The 15172-nt window shown below is 41.6% G+C and overlaps 2 non-coding genes across 2 annotated transcripts; both read left to right on the forward strand.

The window, feature by feature from the left end:
• Positions 1 to 6089: 6089 nt before the first annotated feature.
• Positions 6090 to 6197, forward strand: LOC130984845 (small nucleolar RNA R71). The gene has a single exon (XR_009088751.1). It is a non-coding gene; the product is annotated as a small nucleolar RNA R71 (small nucleolar RNA).
• Positions 6198 to 14393: 8196 nt separating this feature from the next.
• LOC130984312 (small nucleolar RNA R71) lies at positions 14394 to 14501 on the forward strand. The gene has a single exon (XR_009088255.1). It is a non-coding gene; the product is annotated as a small nucleolar RNA R71 (small nucleolar RNA).
• The last annotated feature ends 671 nt before the right edge of the window (positions 14502 to 15172 follow it).

The raw sequence follows: 15172 nt of genomic DNA on the forward strand, positions 1-15172 counted from the left end.
AGAGTTGTCTTGCATTTGTCCTTCCATTGACTTCTTGGTGATTGGATGTTCAATTGGTATGAATGCATCTACTCCCATCTTCACCCCAGCCTCTTTACAGAGCAAGGAGATCAAGCTTGGGTAAGCCAGTTTGGCTTCAGTGGAATTTTTGTTTGCAATTGTGTAGATCTCACAAGCAATCAGATGATGAACCTCCACTTCTCTTCCAAGCATAATGCAATGAATCATCACTGCTCTCTTGATAGTGACCTCAGAACGGTTGCTAGTGGGCAATATGGAACGCCCAATAAAGTCTAGCCAGCCTCTTGCAATTGGTTTGAGGTCTCCTCTCTTGAGTTGGTTTGGGACACCTTTTGAATTGGTTGTCCACTTAGTTCCAGGGAGGCATATGTCCTCTAAAACTTGATCCAACCCCTTATTTGCTCTCACCATTCTCCTATTAAAGGATTCAGGATCATCTTGCAGTTGAGGCAATTTGAAGATCTCTCTTATTTTGTCCAGATGGAAGTAGATAACTTTCCCTCTGACCATGGTTCTGTAAGTATGGAAAGCAGTTCCAGTCATTCTCTGCTTATCTGTCAGCCACAGATTTGAGTAGAATTCCTGAACCATATTTCTTCCAACCTTTTTCTTAGGATTGGTTAGAACTTCCCATCCTCTGTTTCGAATTTGCTCTTGGATCCCCGGATATTCATCTTCTTTTAGATCAAATTTGACTTCCGGGATCACTGACCTCAGACCCATTATTTTGTGATAATGGTCTTCATGTTCTTTGGTTAAGAACTTCTCTTGATTCCAAAGACTCTTTGGATTATTCTCTTTCTTGCCTCTTGAGTTGGTTTGTTTTCCTTTAGGAGCCATGATCTTGATGAATCTTGACTTAGTGATCACGGAAAATTACACCAAACTTAGAGGTTTGCTTGCCCTCAAGCAAAAAGAAAGGAAAGAGGGGAGAGAGGACGAGAGCAAATTCGAATGGTGTGGAGAAAGGGATGGCCGAACATGTATTTATAAGGGAGGGGGAGAGATTTCGAAAATTTTGAAGGGGATTTGAGAAGATATGGAAAGAATTTGAGAAATATTTGAGTTTTTGAAGAAGATTTGGGAAGGATTTGAGAGAGATTTGAAGAATGATTTTAATTTTTTGAAAATTTGAAGGTGAATGATGAAGGTTTGAGATGTGTTTATGTAGAAAATTATGGATCAAAACAGGAAAGTTTGAAAAAATTTTAATCAGAAAGCAAAATCTCCGTCCCCCACCTTTCTGGCGTTAAACGCCCAGAATGGTATCTATTCTGGCATTTAACGCCCAAATGCTGGCCATTGTGGGCGTTTAACGCCCAGCCAGGTACCCTGGCTGGCGTTAAACGCCATAATTCCCTTCATCACTGGGCGTTTTGCTAAACGCCCAGGATGCTGCACACCTGGCGTTAAACGCCCAGAATGGTGCCCATTCTGGCGTTTAACGCCCAAAGTACCCTTTACTGGCATTTTTTCGCCAGCAAGCTCTTTTTCTCTGCATTTTGCACTGAATCCTTCTGTAACTCTGTGAATTCCTTCAATTTTGATATTTGCCCTTTGAGAATATGTATTAAACTTTGATTAAACAAAACAGATAACCTGTTAATGACTGGGTTGCCTCCCAGCAAGCGCTTCTTTATTGTCTTTAGCTGGACCTTCACTGAGGATCATTCAAGCCTCAGTTTTGAGCATTCTTGCTCAAAATTGCTTTCAAGATAATGCTTGATCCTCTGTCCATTAACAATGAACTTTTTGTCAGAATCAGTATCCTGAAGCTCAACATATCCATATGGTGACACTCCTGTAATCACATACGGACCCCTCCATCGGGATTTAAGTTTTCCAGGGAATAATTTGAGCCTAGAGTTGAAGAGCAGAACTTTTTGTCCTGGCTCAAAGACTTTGGATGACAACTTCTTGTCATGCCACTTCTTTGCCTTTTCCTTATAAATCTTTGCATTTTCAAAGGCACTGAGTCTAAATTCATCTAGCTCATTTAGCTGGAGTAATCTTTTTTCACCAGCTAACTTAGCGTCCAGGTTTAGGAATCTGGTTGCCCAGTAGGCTTTATGTTCCAGTTCCACGGGCAGATGACAGGCCTTACCATACACAAGTTGGTATGGAGAGGTTCCTATTGGAGTCTTGAATGCTGTTCTGTATGCCCACAGAGCATCATCCAAGCTCTTTGTCCAATCCTTTCTACGGGCAATTACAGTCCGTTCTAGGATTCTTTTTAGTTCTCTGTTAGAGACTTCAGCTTGCCCATTTGTCTGTGGATGATACGGGGTTGCCACTTTGTGGCTAATTCCATATCGGACCATAGCAGAGTAGAGCTGTTTATTGCAGAAATGAGTACCCCCATCACTGATTAGGACTCTGGGAACACCAAATCTGCTGAAGATGTGTTTCTGGAGGAATTTCAGCACGGTCTTAGTATCATTAGTGGGTGTAGCAATTGCTTCTACCCACTTAGATACATAGTCCACTGCCACAAGAATGTAAGTGTTTGAGTATGATGGTGGGAACGGACCCATGAAGTCAATCCCCCATACATCAAACAATTCAATCTCTAAGATCCCTTGTTGAGGCATGGCGTATCCGTGAGGTAAGTTACCAGCTCTTTGGCAGCTGTCACAGTTATGCATAAACTCTCGGGCATCTCTATAGAGAGTAGGCCAGTAGAAGCCACATTGGAGGACCTTAGTGGCTGTTCGCTCACTTCCAAAATGTCCCCCATACTGTGATTGATGGCAATGCCACAGGATCCTTTGTGCTTCTTCTCTGGGTACACATATGCGGATCATTCCGTCTGCACATCTCTTAAAGAGATATGGCTCATCCCATAGGTAGTACTTGGCATCTGAAATTAATTTCTTTCTTTGCACCCTGCTGTACTCCTGTGGTATGTACCTCACAGCTTTATAATTTGCAATATCTGCAAACCATGGAGCTTTCTGAATGGCAAAGAGTTGCTCATCTGGGAAAGTCTCAGAGATCTCAGTAGAAGGGAAGGACGCCCCAGCTACTGGTTCTATTCGGGACAGATGATCAGCTACTTGGTTCTCTGTCCCTTTTCTGTCTCTTATTTCTATATCAAACTCTTGCAGAAGCAACACCCATCTTATGAGCTTGGGTTTTGAATCCTGCTTTGTGAGTAAGTACTTAAGAGCAGCATGGTCAGTGTACACAATCACCTTTGATCCTACTAGATAGGATCTAAACTTGTCAATGGCATAGACCACTGCAAGTAACTCTTTTTCTGTGGTTGTGTAATTCTTCTGTGCATCATTTAGAACACGGCTGGCATAATAAATGACATGCAGAAGCTTGTTATGCCTCTGTCCCATCACTGCACCAATGGCATGGTCACTGGCATCACACATTAGTTCCAATGGCAATGTCCAGTCTGGTGCAAAGATGACTGGTGCTGTGACCAGCTTAGCTTTCAGGGTCTCAAATGCCTGCAGACACTATGTGTCAAACACAAATGGTGTGTCAGCAGCTAGCAGGTTGCTCAGAGGTTTTGCAATTTTTGAAAAATATTTTATAAACCTTCTGTAGAATCTTGCATGCCCCAGAAAGCTTCTGATTGCCTTAACATTGGCAGGTGGTGGTAATTTTTCAATTACCTCTACCTTTGCCTTATCCACCTCTATTCCTTTGCTTGAAAATTTGTGTCCAAGGACAATTCCTTCAGTCACCATAAAGTGACATTTCTCCCAGTTTAAAACCAGGTTAGTCTCTTGGCACCTTTTCAGGACAAGTGCTAGGTGGTTAAGACAGGAGCTGAATGAGTCTCCATATACTGAGAAGTCATCCATGAAGACTTCCAGGAATTTTTCCACCATATCAGAGAAGATGGATAGCATGCATCTCTGAAAGGTTGCAGGAGCATTACACAGACCAAAAGGCATCCTCCTGTAGGCAAACACGCCAGAAGGGCAAGTAAATGCTGTTTTCTCTTGGTCTTGAGGATCCACTGCAATTTTGTTGTAACCTGAATAGCCGTCCAAAAAGCAGTAATAATCATGACCAGCTAGTCTTTCTAGCATTTGGTCTATGAATGGTAAAGGAAAATGATCCTTTCTGGTGGCTGTATTGAGCCTTCTGTAGTCAATACACATACGCCACCCTGTGACTGTTCTTGTAGGAACCAGTTCATTTTTTTCATTATGAACTACTGTCATGCCTCCCTTCTTGGGGACAACTTGGACAGGGCTCACCCAGGGGCTATCAGAAATAGGATAAATAATCCCAGTCTCTAGTAATTTAGTGACCTCTTTCTACACCACCTCCTTTATGGCTGGATTTAGCCGCCTTTGTGGTTGGACCACTGGTTTGGCATTATCCTCCAATAGGATCTTGTGCATGCATCTTGCTGGGCTAATGCCCTTAAGACACTATGGACCACCCAAGAGCTGTCTTGTGTGTCCTTAGCACTTGAATCAGTGCTTCCTCTTCCTGTGGATTTAAAGCAGAGGTTATAATCACTGGAAAAGTGTCACCCTCTCCCAGAAATGCATACTTCAGGGATGGTGGTAGTGGTTTGAGTTCAGGTTTGGGAGGCTTATCCTCCTCCTGAGGAATTTTCAAAAATTCTTTTGTTTCCTCTGATTCTTCCTGATCAGGCTGAACATCCTTGAAGATGTCCTCTAGCTCTGATTCTAGACTTTTAGTCATATTGATCTCTTCCACCAAAGAGTCAATAATGTCAGCGCCCATGCAGTCATTTGGTGTGTCTGGATGCTGCATAGCTTTTACAGCATTCAACTTGAACTCATCCTCATTGACTCTCAGGGTTACTTCCCTTTTTTGTACATCAATGAGAGTTCGTCCAGTTGCTAGGAAAGGTCTTCCTAAAATGAGAGTTGCACTCTTGTGCTCCTCCATTTCCAGCACTACAAAGTCAGTTGGAAAGGCAAATGGCCCAACCTTGACAATCATGTCCTCAATTATGCCTGATGGATATTTAATGGAGCCATCAGCAAGTTGGAGGCATATCCGGGTTGGTTTGACTTTTTCAGTCAACCCAAGCTTTCTGATAGTGGATGCAGGTATTAGATTGATGCTTGCTCCAAGGTCACACAGGGCTGTCTTGGTGCAAGCACCTTCTAATGTACATGGTATCATAAAGCTTCCTGGATCTTGAAGCTTTTCTGGTAAGCTTTTTAGAATGACTGCACTGCATTCTTCAATGAGAAATACTTTTTCAGTTTCTCTCCAATCCTTCTTATGACTTAAGATCTCTTTCATGAACTTAGCATAAGAATGTATTTACTCAAGTGCCTCTACAAACAGAATCTTTATTTCAAGAGTCCTTAGATAGTCTGCAAAGCGGGCAAATTGCTTATCCTGCTCCGCTTGGTGGAGTTTCTGAGGATAAGGCATCTTGGCTTTATATTCTTCAACCTTAGTTGCTGCAGGTTTATTCCTTACAGAAGTGGTTGGAGAAGCCTTTTTAGAGGGGTTACTATCAGCACTCTCAGGTGTCTGATTTCCCATTGGCGTTTGAATGCCAGGATTGGGTGAAAAATGGGCGTTTAACGCCAACTTTTCCCCCTTTTCTGGCGTTTGAATGCCAGAACTGGGCAGGGAATGGGCGTTTAACGCCAGCTTTCCCCCCTTTTCTGGCGTTTGAACGCCAAGAGTATTCCTCTCTGGGCTTTTACTGTCCTCAGAGGGATTTTAGATAGTGGTTTGGCTATCCTCTGTCAATTATTCCTTTATTGGCTTTTTGCTACTTTGAGCAGTGTTATTCAATGTCTTCCCACTCCTCAGTTGAACTGCTTGGCATTCTTCTGTTATCTGTTTAGATAGCTGCTGTTTTGCCTGATTCAATTGTGATTCTATGTTCTTGTTAGCAATTTTAGTTTCTTGGAGCATCTCTTTAAATTCTGCTAACTGTTTTGTCATCTGGTGTAATTGCTGATTAAGCTCAACCATCTGTTCTTGAGGATTAGGATCAGTGGCTACTGCCATAACTTCTTCTTTTGTGGAGAGCTATCCAAAGACATCTTGGATAGTTCAGAGAGACCATCATAGAAAATACCTATGATGCTCCATTCAGAAAGCATGTCAGAAGGACATTTTCTGATCAATTGTTTGTATCTTTCCCAAGCTTCATAGAGGGATTCTCCATCCTTCTGTCTGAAGGTTTGGACTTCCACTCTAAGCTTACTCAATTTTTGAGGTGGAAAGAACTTTGCCAAGAAGGCATTGACTAGCTTTTCCCAAGAGTCCAGGGTTTCTTTAGGTTGAGAGTCCAACCATGTCCTAGCTCTGTCTCTTACAGCAAAAGGGAATAGCATAAGTCTGTAGACCTCAGGGTCAACCCCATTAGTCTTGACAGTGTCACAGATTTGCAAGAACTCAACCAAAAACTGATGAGGATCTTCCAATGGAAGTCCATGGAACTTGCAATTCTGTTGCATTAGAGAAACTAATTGAGGCTTAAGCTCAAAGTTGTTTGCTCCAATGGCAGGGATAGAGATGCTTCTCCCATAAAAGTCGGGAGTAGGTGCAGTAAAGTCACCCAGCACCTTCCTTGCATTGTTGGCATTGTTGTTGTTTTCGGCTGCCATGTGTTCTTCTCCTTTGAAGATTTCTGTTAGGTCCTCTACAGAGAATTGTGCCTTAGCTTCTCTTAGCTTTCGCTTCAAGGTCCTTTCAGGTTTAGGGTCAGCTTCAACAAGAATGCTTTTGTCTTTGTTCCTGCTCATATGAAACAGAAGAGAACAAGAAAATGTGGAATCCTCTATGTCACAGTGTAGAGATTTCTTGAGGTGTCTGAAGAACAAAAAAATAGAAGAAAGAGGTAGAAGAATTCGAACTTAATCAGAGAGAGTTCGAATTGTGCATTGAGAAGGAGTGGTACTCCATAAATAGAAGGATGTGGGAAGAGGGGAAGAGAATTTTCGAAAATTAATTAAAAAGTTTTTTTTTAAAAACATTTTGAAAAATTGATTGATAATTTTGAAAACTCAAAGTGGAAAAGGAATCAAGTGATTTTGAAAAGATTTGAAATTAGAAATTAAAAAGATTTGATTGAAAACTATTTGAAAAAGATGTGATTAAAAAGATATGATTGAAAAGATATGATTTGAAAACAATTTTAAAAGATATGATTTTAAAAATTAATGACTTGCCTAACAAGAAAAGATATGATTCAAACATTAAACCTTTCTCAACAGAAAAGGCAATATACTTGAGATGTTCAATCAAATCATTAATTGTTAGTAAGTATCTTAAAAAAGAAAGAAATTGATTTTGAAAACATTTGATTGAAAAGATATGATTTGAAAAAGATTTGATTTTGAGAAACTTTGAAAACTTGGAAAAAAAATTGGTTTGAAAACAAAATCTTCCCCCTTGTGCCATCCTGGCGTTAAACGCCCAGAATGGTATCCATTCTGGCGTTTAACGCCCAAAATGCTACCTTTTTGGGCGTTAAACGCCCAACCAGGTACCCTGACTGGCGTTTAAAGGCCAGTCTGTCCTTCTTCACTGGGCGTTTTGAACGCCCAACTTTTTCTGTGTAATTCCTCTGCTGCATGTTCTGAATCTTCAGTTCCCTGTACTATTGACTTGAAAATAGAACCAAGATCAAATAAACAATACATGCAAGACACCAAACTTAAAATCAGACACTAGACTCAAACAAGAAACATGAAATATTTTTGGTTTTTATGATTTTGTAATTTTTTTGTGCTTTTTCGAAAATTATATGGAAAAGAAAATAAAGGTATCAAAATTCTTAATGAGAATTCCAGGAATCATGCAATGTTAGTCTAAAGCTTCAGTCTAAAGGAATTAGACATGGCTAGCCAAGCTTCAGCAGGACATTGCATTCAAGAGCTAAATTGATGAAGATCAATCAGCTTTGGTGATGATAAGAACATCACCTTGAAACACTAGAATTCATTCTTAAGAACTCTGAAGAAAAATACCTAATCTAAGCAACAAGATGAACCGTCAGTTGTCCATACACAAAACAATCCCCGGCAACGGCGCCAAAAACTTGGTGCGCGAAATTGTGAACAATACTTTTCACAACTCTCATAATCCCCGGTAATGAACCCCAAAAACTTGGTGCTCAATACCTTGGCATAAACACAACTTCGCACAACTAACCAGCAAGTGCACTGGGTCGTCCAAGTAATAAACCTTACGCGAGTAAGGGTCGATCCCACGGAGATTGTTGGTATGAAGCAAGCTATGGTCACCTTGTAAATCTTAGTTAGGCAGACTCAAATGGGTATAGGTGATAAACGCATAAAGCATAAAGATAAAGATAGAGATACTTATGTAATTCATTGGTAGGAACTTCAGATAAGCGTATGAAGATGCCTTCCCTTCCGTCTCTCTGCTTTCCTACTGTCTTCATCCAATCCTTCTTACTCCTTTCCATGGCAAGCTTATGCAAGGGTTTCACCGTTGTCAGTGGCTACCTCCCATCCTCTCAGTGAAAATGTTCCTATGCTCTGTCACAGCATATGGCTAATCAGCTGTCGGTTCTCGGTCAGGCCGGAATAGAATCCAGTGATTCTTTTGCGTCTGTCACTAACGCCCCGCCTGCTAGGAGTTTGAAGCACGTCACAGTCATTCAATCATTGAATCCTACTCAGAATACCACAAACAAGGTTAGACCTTCCGGATTCTCTTGAATGCCGCCATCAGTTCTCGCCTATACCACGAAGAATCTGATCTCACAGAATGGCTGGCTCGTTTGTCAGGCGAGCACTCGGTTGTCAGGCGATCAACCATGCATGGTGTATCAGGAATCCAAGAGATAAACACTAGAGCCTTGGTTGCTTGTAGAACAGAAGTGGTTGTCAGTCACTTTGTTCATGAGTGAGAATGATGATGAGTGTCACGGATCATCACATTCATCAAGTTGAAGAACAAGTGATATCTTGGACAAAGAACAAGCGGAATTGAATAGAAGAACAATAGTAATTGCATTAATACTCGAGGTACAGCAGAGCTCCACACCTTAATCTATGGTGTGTAGAAACTCCACCGTTGAAAATACATAAGAACAGGGTTTAGGCATGGCCGAATGGCCAGCCTCCCAATGATCTAAGAACTAGATGTCCAAAGATGATCTAGAGATCTAAAGTGATCAAAAGATGTCAAATACAATAGTAAAAGGTCCTACTTATAGAGAACTAGTAGCCTAGGGTGTACAGAGATGAGTAAATGACATAAAAATCCACTTCCGGGCCCACTTGGTGTGTGTTTGGGCTGAGAAATGAAGCAATTTCTTGTAGAGACTCTCCTTGGAGTTAAACGCCAGCTTTTATGCCAGTTTGGGCGTTTAACTCCCATTTAGGTGCCAGTTCCGGCGTTTAACGCTGGAATTTCTGAGGGTGACTTTGAACGCCGGTTTGGGCCATCAAATCTTGGGCAAAGTATGAACTATCATATATTGCTGGAAAGCCCAGGATGTCTACTTTCCAACGCCGTTGAGAGCGCGCCAATTGGGCTTCTGTAGCTCCAGAAAATCCACTTTGAGTGCAGGGAGGTCAGAATCCAACAGCATCTGCAGTCCTTTTTAGTCTCTGAATCAGATTTTTGCTCAGGTCCCTCAATTTCAGCCAGAAAATACCTGAAATCACAGAAAAACACACAAACTCATAGTAAAGTCCAGAAAAGTGAATTTTAACTAAAAACTAATAAAAATATACTAAGAACTCAACTAAAACTACTAAAAACATACTAAAAACAATGCCAAAAAGGGTACAAATTATCCGCTCATCACAACACCAAACTTAAATTGTTGCTTGTCCTCAAGCAACTGAAGATCAAATAAGATAAAAAGAAGAGAATATGCAATGAACTCCAAAAACATCTATGAAGATCAGTATTAATTAGATGAGCGGGGCCTTTAGCTTTTTGCCTCTGAACAGTTTTGGCATCTCACTCTATCCTTTGCAACTCATAATGATTGGCTTCTTTAGGAACTCAGAATCCAGATAGTGTTATTGATTCTCCTAGTTAAGTATGATGATTCTTGAACACAACTACTTTATGAGTCTTGGCCGTGGCCCAAAGTACTCTGTCTTCCAGTATTACCACCGGATACATACATGCCACAGACACATAATTGGGTGAACCTTTTCAGATTGTGACTCAGCTTTGCTAGAGTCCCCAATTAGAGGTGTCCAGGGTTCTTAAGCACACTCTTTTTGCCTTGGATCACAACTTATTTTTTCTTTTTCTTTCTTTTTCTCTTTCTTTTTTTTTCGGTTTTTTTTTTCGCCTCTTTTTTTTTTTGTATTCACTGCTTTTTCTTGCTTCAAGAATCATTTTTATGATTTTTCAGATCCTCAGTAACATGTCTCCTTTTTCATCATTCTTTCAAGAGCCAACATTGATGAACCACAAATTCAAAAGACATATGCACTGTTTAAGCATACATTCAGAAGACAAAAGTAATGCCACCACATCAAAATAATTAAACTGCTATAAAATTCAAAATTCATGCAATTCTTTCTTTTTTTCAATTAAGCACGTTTTTTCTTTTAAGAAAGGTGATGGATTCATAGGACATTCATAACTTTAAGGCATAGACACTAAGACACTAATGATCACAAGACACAAACATGGACAAACATAAGCATTAATTTTCGAAAAACAGAAAAATAAAGAACAAGGAGATTAAAGAACGGGTCCACCTTAGTGATGGCGGCTCTTTCTTCCTCTTGAAGATCCTATGGAGTGCTTGAGCTCCTCAATGTCTCTTCCTTGTCTTTGTTGCTCCTCTCTCATGATTCTTTGATCTTCTCTAATTTCATGAAGGAGGATGGAATGTTCTTGGTGCTCCACCCTTAGTTGTCCCATGTTGGAACTCAATTCTCCTAGGGAGGTGTTCAGTTGCTCCCAATAGTTTTGTGGAGGAAAGTGCATCCCTTGAGGCATCTCAGGGATCTCATGATGAGAGGGGTCTCTTGTGTGCTCCATCCTTTTCTTAGTGATGGGCTTATCCTCATCAATGGGGATGTCTCCCTCTATGTCAACTCCAACTGAATAACAGAGGTGACAAATGAGATGAGGAAAGGCTAACCTTGCTAAGGTAGAGGACTTGTCCGCCACCTTATAGAGTTCTTGGGCTATAACCTCATGAACTTCCACTTCTTCTCCAATCATGATGCTATGAATCATGATGGCCCGGTCTAGAGTAACTTCGGACCGGTTGCTAGTGGGAATGATTGAGCGTTGGATAAACTCCAACCATCCTCTAGCCACGGGTTTGAGGTCATGCCTTCTCAATTGAACCGGCTTCCCTCTTGAATCTCTCTTCCATTGGGCGCCCTCTTCACAAATGTCAATGAGGACTTGGTCTAACCTTTGATCAAAGTTGACCCTTCTAGTGTAAGGATGTTCATCTCCTTGCATCATAGGCAAGTTGAATGCCAACCTTACATTTTCCGGACTAAAATCCAAGTATTTCCCCCGAACCATAGTAAGATAATTCTTTGGATCCGGGTTCACACTTTGATCATGGTTCTTGGTGATCCATGCATTGGCATAGAACTCTTGAACCATCAAGATTCCGACTTGTTGTATGGGGTTGGTAAGAATTTCCCAACCTCTTCTTCGGATCTCATGTCGGATCTCCGGATATTCACCCTTTTTGAGTGAAAAAGGGACCTCGGGGATCACCTTCTTCAAGGCCACAACTTCATAGAAGTGGTCTTGATGCACCCTTGAGATGAATCTCTCCATCTCCCATGACTCGGAGGTAGAAGCTTTTGCCTTCTCTTTCCTCTTTCTAGAGGTTTCTCCGGCCTTGGATGCCATAAATGGTTATGGAAAAACGAAAAAGCAACGCTTTTACCACACCAAACTTAAAAGGTTTGCTCGTCCTCGAGCAAAAGAAGAAAGAAGAGAGTAGAAGAAGAAGAAATGAGGAAGAAGGGAATGGCTTTTGTGTTCGGCCAAAGAGGGGGAGAAGTGGTGTTTAGGTTGTGTGAAAATGAAGGGGTGAAGAAGGGTTTATATAGGGGAGGAGAGGCTTATGGTTCGGTCATGTGAGGGTGAGTTTGGGTGGGAAAGTGGTTTGAATTTGAATGGTGAGGTAAGTGGGGTTTTATGAAGGATGGATGTGAGTGGTGAAGAAAAAAAAGGGATTTGATAGGTGAGGGGTTTTTGGAGAAGAGGAGTTGAGGTGATTGGTGAATGGGTGAAGAAGAGAGAGAGAGTGGTGGGGTTGGTGGGGATCCTGTGGGGTCCACAGATCCTGTGGTGTCAAGGAAAAGTCATCCCTGCACCAAATGGCATTCAAAATCACGTTTTGAGCCATTTCTGGCGTTAAACGCCGGGCTGGTGCCCATTCCTGGCGTTTAACGCCAGGTTCTTGCCCTTTTCTGGCGTTTAACGCCAGTCTGGTGCCCCTTTCTGGCGTTAAACGCCCAGAATGGTGCCAGACTGGGCGTTAAACGCCCAACTGCTAGCCTCACTGGCGTTTAAACGCCAGTGGGTTCTTCCTCCAGGGTGTGCTGTTTTTCTTCCTGTTTTTCATTCTGTTTTTGCTTTTTCAATTGATTTTGTGTCTTCTTATGATCATCAACCTACAAAAAACATAAAATAACAAAGAGAAATAGATAAAATATAACATTGGGTTGCCTCCCAACAAGCGCTTCTTTAATGTCAGTAGCTTGACAGAGGGCTCTCATGGAGCTTCACAGATACTCAGAGCAATGTTGGGACCTCCCAACACCAAACTTAGAGTTTGAATGTGGGGGTTCAACACCAAACTTAGAGTTTGGTTGTGGCCTCCCAACACCAAACTTAGAGTTTGACTGTGGGGGCTCCGTTTGACTCTGATTTGAGAGAAGCTCTTCATGCTTCCTCTCCATGGTGACAGAGGGATATCCTTGAGCCTTAAACACAAAGGATTCTTCATTCACTTGAATGATCAGTTCGCCTCCATCAACATCAATCACAGCCTTTGCTGTGGCTAGGAAGGGTCTGCCAAGGATGATGGTTTCATCCATGCACTTCCCAGTCTCTAGGACTATGAAATCAGCAGGGATGTAATGGTTTTCAATCTTCACCAAAACATCCTCTACAAGTCCATGAGCTTGTTTTCTTGAGTTGTCTGCCATCTCCAATGAGATTCTTGCAGCTTGCACCTCAAAGATCCCTAGCTTCTCCATTACAGAGAGAGGCATGAGGTTTACACTTGACCCTAAGTCACACAGAGCCTTCTTGAAGGTCATGGTGCCTATGGTACAAGGTATTGAAAACTTCCCAGGATCTTGTCTCTTTTGAGGTAATTTCTGCCTAGACAAGTCATCCAGTTCTTTGGTGAGCAAAGGAGGTTCATTCTCCCAAGTCTCATTTCCAAATAACTTGTCATTTAGCTTCATGATTGCTCCAAGGTATTTAGCAACTTGCTCTTCAGTGACATACTCATCCTCTTCAGAGGAAAAATACTCATCAGAGCTCATGAAAGGCAGAAGTAAATCCAATAGAATCTCTATGGTCTCATTTTGAGCCTCAGATTCCCATGGTTACTCATTGGGGAACTCAATGGAGGTCAGTGCACGCCCACTGAGGTCTTCCTCAGTGGCGTTCACTTCCTCTCCTTCCTCTCCAAATTCGGCCATGTTGATGGCCTTGCACTCTCCTTTTAGATTTTCTTCTGTGTTGCTTGGGAGAGTACTAGGAGGGAGTTCAGTAACTTTCTTGCTCAGCTGTCCCACTTGTGCCTCCAAATTCCTAATGGAGGACCTTGTTTCAGTCATGAAACTTTGAGTGGTTTTGATTAGATCAGAGACCATGGTTGCTAAGTCAGAGGTGTTCTGCTTGGAACTCTCTGTCTGTTGCTGAGAAGATGGTGGAAAAGGCTTGCCATTGCTAAACCTGTTTCTTCCACCATTATTGTTGTTGAAACCTTGTTGAGGTCTCTCTTGATTCTTCCATGAGAAATTTGGGTGATTTCTCCATGAAGAATTATAGGTGTTTCCATAGGGTTCTCCTAAGTAATTCACCTCTTCCATTGAAGGGTTCTCAGGATCATAAGCTTCTTCTTCAGATGAAGCATCCTTAGTACTGCTTGGTGCATTTTGCATTCCAGACAGACTTTGAGAAATCAAATTGACTTGTTGAGTCAATATCTTGTTCTGAGCCAGTATGGCATTCAGAGTGTCAATCTCAAGAACTCCTTTCTTCTGACTTGTCCCATTGTTCACAGGATTCCTTTCAGAAGTGTACATGAATTGGTTATTTGCAACCATTTCAATTAGCTCTTGAGCTTCTATAGGCATCTTCTTCAGATGAAGAGATCCTCCAGCAGAGCTATCCAAAGACATCTTGGATAGTTCAGAGAGACCATCATAGAAAATACCTATGATGCTCCATTCAGAAAGCATGTCAGAAAGACATTTTCTGATCAATTGTTTGTATCTTTCCCAAGCTTCATAGAGGGATTCTCCATCTTTCTGTCTGAAGGTTTGGACTTCCACTCTAAGCTTACTCAATTTTTGAGGTGGAAAGAACTTTGCCAAGAAGGCATTGACTAGCTTTTCCCAAGAGTCCAGGCTTTCTTTAGGTTGAGAGTCCAACCATGTCCTAGCTCTGTCTCTTACAGCAAAAGGGAATAGCATAAGTCTGTAGACCTCAGGGTCAACCCCATTAGTCTTGACAGTGTCACAGATTTGCAAGAACTCAGCCAAAAACTGATGAGGATCTTCCAATGGAAGTCCATGGAACTTGCAATTCTGTTGCATTAGAGAAACTAATTGAGGCTTAAGCTCAAAGTTGTTTGCTCCAATGGCAGGGATAGAGATGCTTCTCCCATAAAAGTCGGGAGTAGGTGCAGTAAAGTCACCCAGCACCTTCCTTGCATTGTTGGCATTGTTGTTGTTTTCGGCTGCCATGTGTTCTTCTCCTTTGAAGATTTCTGTTAGGTCCTCTACAGAGAATTGTGCCTTAGCTTCTCTTAGCTTTCGCTTCAAGGTCCTTTCAGGTTTAGGGTCAGCTTCAACAAGAATGCTTTTGTCTTTGTTCCTGCTCATATGAAAGAGAAGAGAACAAGAAAATGTGGAATCCTCTATGTCACAGTGTAGAGATTCCTTGAGGTGTCAGAAGAACAGAAAAATAGAAGAAAGAGGTAGAAGAATTCGAACTTAATCAGAGAGAGTTC

The sequence above is a fragment of the Arachis stenosperma genome, chromosome 5, assembly GCF_014773155.1.
Source record: "Arachis stenosperma cultivar V10309 chromosome 5, arast.V10309.gnm1.PFL2, whole genome shotgun sequence".
NCBI classification, from domain to species: Eukaryota; Viridiplantae; Streptophyta; class Magnoliopsida; order Fabales; family Fabaceae; genus Arachis; species Arachis stenosperma.